The sequence below is a fragment of the Leptonychotes weddellii genome, chromosome 5 (genome assembly GCF_054177405.1).
Source record: "Leptonychotes weddellii isolate Sample4059 chromosome 5, ASM5417740v2, whole genome shotgun sequence".
Taxonomy (NCBI): Eukaryota; Metazoa; Chordata; class Mammalia; order Carnivora; family Phocidae; genus Leptonychotes; species Leptonychotes weddellii.
This window is the reverse complement of record NC_138373.1, coordinates 58,921,722-58,928,404: the sequence shown is the minus strand read 5'-3', so window position 1 is coordinate 58,928,404 and position 6,683 is coordinate 58,921,722. Positions and strand designations below refer to the sequence as shown.

The following is a 6,683-nucleotide window of genomic DNA, read 5'->3' as shown; positions in this document are numbered from 1 at the left end:
AGATACCACCCCACCTTCTTGCCATAGCCAGTTCTTAGAAAGCATCGTGTTCACTCATTACTGACACTTCCTCACCTCCCCAGAACCAAACCCGGGGTTGCAACAACGCCCACAGCTGCCCTTGTTGGTGTCTGTAGGAACCTCCTGGTTCACAGTCCCACCCAAAAATCCACACTTCATCTCTTTGTACCATTTGCATTTGACAAAATTAACACTCTCTTCTTTCTAAAAAAGGAACTTACGGCTCTTCCACACATTGAGGTTTTGTTTTTAACTACAGACACTTTACATAACAATTAAACAATGGAAATCTATGAAGAAGGAAATGAGCACCCTCTCCCTGCTGGTTTTCAACCTTCCCCGTGAGGTATCTTCTACATCGCTATCTCCACCCCATAAACACCCACAGGGAGAGAGGTCTGTCCTCCTTCCTCCCCTCTGACTTCCTTTCCCCTTCCTCCTCTCTCCCTTCCTTTGTTATCTTCGTCTCAGTGGATATAAGCTTCCTGTTCATATTCTTTGCCCAGTTTTTCTGTTGGTTGTTAGCAAGGAACACACCCTCCCCTCTCCCTATCGTTCAATCCATGTGAGGGTGAGGACATTCTGGACACTCTTCCCCTTCCCTTACTCTACCCCAGAAAAGGCCACGTGACCTGTGTAATGGTGAAATGAAGAAACGACGATTGGTCGTGCTCAGCGCATCTTCTCCCTTTCTGTCTTGGGAAGGGGTCTGCTCTGTTGCAGCGTATGTTCTGACAGGTCGGCACGATGCACATTCTCAGATTCCGTATTGGGAAGACATTTGTTTCTCACACTAGATGGTCTTCCATCCCAGCCCCTATTCCATACTGAAGGTGATACTTGGCTCCCACCTGCCTTATTCATTTTTAATAGATCTCAATTTGTTCAGAATTCAGGAAAGGGGTGCGGTGACATTTAGTCAAACATCCCAACACTTGGTGAGCTGTTTTTCCTTTTTTATCAGTTATGGCAGCCCTTTTTATATTAAGTATGGTAACTGCCCACCACGTTGCCCTCTGCTTTCTGCCCCAGAAGTCTCACTCTACGGACTATATCAACAAGTTCCCTTATTCTCTGGCTTCCCATTGGATTTGGCCAGTGGACAGCTCCGGAAGGTGAGGGAAGGAGAATGACATCAGGGAATTTATTTCTTATTTCTTTCTCCTCTGACTGGCTATATCCTTCGAACACAGGTCACGGTTCTCCTCCAGGAAATGTTACTACATAACTTTCTCCTTGTTTCCACATCGCTCTCCTAAGTAGTTCTCCTGAACCTTATCTGTAACTTTACAAATTGTCCCTTAATTAAACTCTCCTCAAATTATCCTCATTTGTACTATCTGTTTCCTGGCTGCTACAAGGCAGCAATTAAAACAAAAAAAAATGGGTAACGCTGCCTGAATATATTCTTGCTGTAAAAAATTTGAACGTCCCCATACAGTGAGCACATCTACCTTAACCTTCAATCTCCCAGTTGTAGTCCCTGCCTCAGAGTTAACCATTATTTTCAGTTTGGTGACTATCTTTCCAGATCTTTATTTCTCACATTTACTTACATTACAAATTTATAGACAAATACACGCTTTTATGTATATGTGCCTGAGGTGTGTTCCATGTGTGTTCACATAAATAATACCATACTGTATGTATTGTTCCATATCTTGCTTTTTCAAATCTCTGTCTTGAGGAATTTTCCACTTCAGAATAATACAAAACCTAACACATTTTGAAAACTTACTGCTCAGTAGTGTGAAGATGGCAGTTGTTTATTTAACCACTCTTCTATTGACTGATATTAAGGGTATTTCCAATTTTTCACTATTATAAACAACACAACTCTGAAAATGGACAATTATTTTTCTAAGGCAGATGCTGAGAAATAAAACCCTGGACTGAAGGTTAAGTGCATTTTTTGTTTTGTTTTGTTTTGTTTTGTTTGTATATTCTATCAAAGCATTCCCCCCAAAGGCCAGACCTTTCCTGTGTGTAGAATCGCATGTCTATATAGCAGAATGCTCTAGAAGACTAGACTCTAAGGCAATATTTTTTAAAAGAGGGACTTTTATTTCATTTTTTTAAAAAAAGATTTTATTTATTTATTTGAGAGAGCGAATGAGATAGAGAGAGAGAGCATGAGACGGGGGAGGGTCAGAGGGAGAAGTAGACTCCCTACCGAGCAGGGAGCCCGACGTGGGACTCAATCCCGGGACTCCAGGATCATGACCTGAGCCGAAGGCAGTCGCTTAACCAACTGAGCCACCCAGGCGCCCCAAGAGGGACTTTTATTTCAAAGTTGCAAGACTTCTGCCTTTAGGACTTGACATTTTTTTAAATGATTTTATTTATTTATTTATTTGAGAGAACAAGAGTGAGAGAGAGAGCACGAGAGGGGTCAGAGGGAGAAGCAGACTCCTGGGGACTCGATCCTGGGACCCTGGGATCATGACCTGAGCTGAAGGCAGACGCTTAACCGACTGAGCCACCCAGGCACCCAGGACTTGACATTCTAACTTTGGGTTCTCTGTGTCATTGTGAAGTGGGTGTGAATCTCAGGCCACAACTCAGATGTGCAAGATATGTCACCATATTCACAACCATGGCGTTTCTGTATCAAGTCCCTGTTCTGCCCAGCTTCTTAAATGAAGTGTCAGTCAAATCAGAGGATCTCTGTCCATTCCATGTGTTCATTAATGTGGGGTCCCCTCTCATTTCCCAGGATTGGTTGCTTGGTTGTGGTGGCAGGCTGAGGACACTAGTGGGAGTGGCTTGAGGGCAGGTTGCGTACTGTCCTGCTGTCTTTAATCTCGGCCTTTGCTGGGGCACTCCCGCTCCCTTCCCATCTGACCCTTGTGTCTCTGCCCCATGGCCTTGCTGGGCCTGGCTCTTTTTCAGCTACCAACAACTTCTTCAGGGCAGAGAAAACAAGTAGCCATGCTTCCTTGCCACGTTGGTGCGTGGAGAAGCGCACCAGGCTTTGTCCACCCTGTCTGTGCAGCCATGCTCAACTGGACCCCTGGAGGGCCTTCTCATAAGCAAAGGAGAATAGGAGCTCTCCTTTCAGATTCCCCAAGCAAATCGATGGTTTCTAGAAACCCTCACCTCCACTTGGTCCTGGGGTAGGTATGGGGATAGGGAGTAGGACCCATATGACTGGGCTGGTTTGCCTGGCATAGTCCTGGTTTGTGTCTGTGATCCCAGCATAATTCAATAGTGTCCCATTATCTGTGGCTTTGTTTTCCCTGGTTTCAGTAATTCATGGTCCACTGTGGCCCAGAAGCACATGATCCTTCTCCTGACCTATCATCAGAAGGTCAATAGCGGCCTAGCGCTCTGTCATATCACATCATCACAAGAAGAAGAAAGGTAAGTACAGTACATTAAGATATTCTGAGAGACAGAAACACAAAGACCACATTCACATAACTTTTATTATACTATGTTGTTATAATTGTTCTATTTTATTATTAGCTATTGTTGTTGATATCTTACTGCATCTACCTTATAAATTAAACTTCATCATAGGTATGTATGTCTAGGAAAATGCACAGTATATATAAATTTTGGTGCTATGTGCAGTTTCAGCTGTCCACTGAGGGTCTTGGAACGTGTCCCAGTGGATAGGGGTGCTAGTGTATTAATAGCACTCCCTTTCACTTTCAAAAGTGAACCAGTTTGGATGCTAAACTTTATGCTCTCCCTACCCACGCAGAATCTCATTACCTGTTTCCTTTCTAACTCTCCTCTTTTCTAACCAAGAGAAGCTGTATCTCATTTTGGCTTATAAGACCTGACTTTTGCCATCACCTCATATTCTTTCCAATCTAGTGTTTATGGCCTAAAATTAATGCTGCAACTCTTTCAAAGCTTCTTCTTCTCTGATGTAATAACCCTTCCCTGGGATGTACGACGGATGCCTCACAGTCTACTTCGACTGGTAAAGGGCCATCGAGTATAAATAAAGTAGCAGTAATGAAGAAAATCATTGTATAGGATTCTAAAAATTTACCCTACCACATCCCCTCTCCCTCTTGTAATTCCCCCTGAACTTATGAAGAAACTTGGCCTCTTCTAGAGGTGTTCTGTGCTCCCATGCTCCCCAGGAAGTGGGAACTGGATCTAAGCTGGATGCTTGGGGAAGTCAGTTCCGCCGTAGGAACCTGGGTGCACTGCTGGCCTAGGACCCAGGCCCAAAGGCTAGATACAACCCTAGAGAGAGGGAGACTCTGAATTAACTGGAATGAAGTTTCTGCTACTCGGGAAGGGGCGTACAAAAGAGAAACTAAACAGACTTACGGAAAAATAAAGCAAGTTACATTTTTTGCCTATCTGAGTTGTGGCCTAAGACTTACCATGTAGGGATTCATATTGGCTTTGTCATAGTAATGAAGGTAGTCATAACAATGATGATAGTAATATTTATTGACTGTTTACTATGTACCATGCTTTGTTCTAAGGACTTCACGTGTTATTATGTCATAGATATTATGATTTGTCCCATTTTATGGAAGAAAATGGAGTCACAGAGAGATTAAATTATTGCCCACGGTGATAGTGTACGTTGGCCCTACAGACTGATGGCAAACCACAGAAAGGAATCTGGGGCAGGTCACTCCGGGACAAGAGAAAACTGGTGTGTAGAACTGAGGCAAGCTTCTCAGAAATCGTTGTGGTTCTAGAAGTATCAGTGGGCCAAGATGAGACTACGTTTGAAAAAAAAATAGCATCTGAGTCTATGCAGGACAGCCAGCAAAGGAAGAAATGTAGGACTACAAAAAGGAGAATTTAAAACTCTTTAAAGACCTTTTCCTGTTTTGTAGCTTGTGGCTCCTTGCTCCACAGCATGCTCTGACCGCCCAGGGAGCGGGCCCTCCTTTAGGCATCCCCTAAACCTGCCTCACTGTTCCTGAAGCCCCTGCAGACCAGCCAGGCTTTGGAGGGGGATCCCACTCTCCAATGACGGAGGGAAAAAGCATCCTCCATCCTAAAAGGGATGCAATTTTTGTTTTGTTTTGCCTTTGAGACAACCTTTCAAAGTTTCCGGAGGAACAAATACCTTCCTGCTTCTCCTGCTTCTGTCCGTGGGAAATGGAACATTTGGCCATGGACTGTTACACAGAAGCTCAAAGGGGTATGGGACTTCTGAAAACTGGAAGGGACCCCGGGAATAGCAAGAGTCAAGGCTTTGGCCTGCCCCCCTTCCCTGGCTGAGGCCCAGAGGGAAAGGAGGAGGGGAGGGAGGCTTGGCGGTGCAGGCAGGGTGAGTGCTCTGCTGCCTCACATGCTCCCTTTAAAGAAAGGCAGCTGCTCAGCTCCACAGGCCAACAGGCTAGCAGTAACCCCTAGGTGAGTGAGGGAATCGGACAGAGAGGCCGTGGGGGCTGGGCAGTGACGGGCCTTGGGAGCCCCCGCACCACGTGCCTTGGGAGCAGGAGAGGACGGAAACCCCAAAGGATGCCTGGGCCCAGGGGCCTGGGGCCACCTCAGTGGGGTGGGGTGGGGGGGCTGTGAGGGGTAGGGGCTGCAGGGCAGCCGAGCATTTCCCTGCGTGTCTCAGAGCAGGGAGCACGCAATACAGAGAACCAAAGGACAACTAGAGGGTGCTGTCACAGCGCCCCGGGCTCTCAGAGGAGGCAGAGTTTAAGTTGCTCTTCCTATGGATGTTGCAAGTCTTCCCTGAACCCCGTTCCCAGAGGCTAAATGCAGCCCTGGGGCAGGGTGGGGGGCGGTAAACCTGAACCGTTGAGAAATTCTGATGTGAATTAGCTAAGATCTCACTTTTGCCACCCTGCAGAATGAGGAGGGGTGGTGAGCGGTCACTATCTCAGACAAAAAATTATTGTTATAAAAAATAAAGTTGCATTTCTTGTGCACCTGAGTCTAAGATCTGAGTAATTGGTATCCACTCTGTTTATAGAAAGATTGCTAGAATAAGCCCTTTCTTATTACAACCGGAGTACCTGTTACTCTCCAAGAATGTGGGCATCACCATTACCTGGAAGGCAGATGAGAAGTGTTGTGGCTTCATAATGTGCATTGTGCATTCAGGTGAGTGGCATTTTTCTTGATTTGGGGTGTGAATGGTGGGAGACTCTTGGCTTTACATGAATGAAGACAATGCTAATTCTTAAGGAAAAAGGCGCTCATTAAAGTTTTGGTTGTTGGGGCGCCTGGGTGGCTCAATCGGTTAAGGGTCTGCCTTTGGCTCAGGTCATGATCCCTGCGTCCTGGGATCGAGTCCCACCTTGGGCTCCCTGCTCAGCGGGGAGTTTGCTTCTTCCTCTCTCTCTGCCTCTCCTCCAGCCTGTGCTCTCTCTTGCTCACTCTGTCTCAAATAAATAAATAAAATCTTAGGTGGCTCAGTCGGTTAGGCATCTGCCTTTGGCTCAGGTCATGATCCCAGGGTCCTTAGATAAAGCCCCGCATTGGGATCCCTGCTCGGCAGGGAGCCTGCTTCTCCCTCTCCCTCTGCCAGCCGCTCCCCGTGCTTGTGCTCTCTCTGTCAAACAAATAAATAAAATCTTAAAAAAAAAGTGAATAAAATCTTTAAAAAAAGTTTTGGTTGTTGTTTTCAGGTAAGAAACAAAAGGAGAAAACAAAAGATCTCTTTTTGAGACTTTGGGAGACCCACAGGGAGGCACAGGTGTTGGGGCCCAGGTGACAGT

At 45.8% G+C, this 6,683-nt stretch overlaps 1 long non-coding RNA gene across 1 annotated transcript; it reads left to right on the top strand.

Moving 5' to 3' along the window:
• The first annotated feature begins 2,789 nt into the window (after positions 1-2,789).
• Positions 2,790-6,472, top strand: LOC145721413 (uncharacterized). The gene is made up of 3 exons (XR_014145086.1): positions 2,790-3,384; positions 4,839-5,149; positions 5,936-6,472. It is a non-coding gene; the product is annotated as an uncharacterized LOC145721413 (long non-coding RNA).
• Positions 6,473-6,683: the final 211 nt, after the last annotated feature.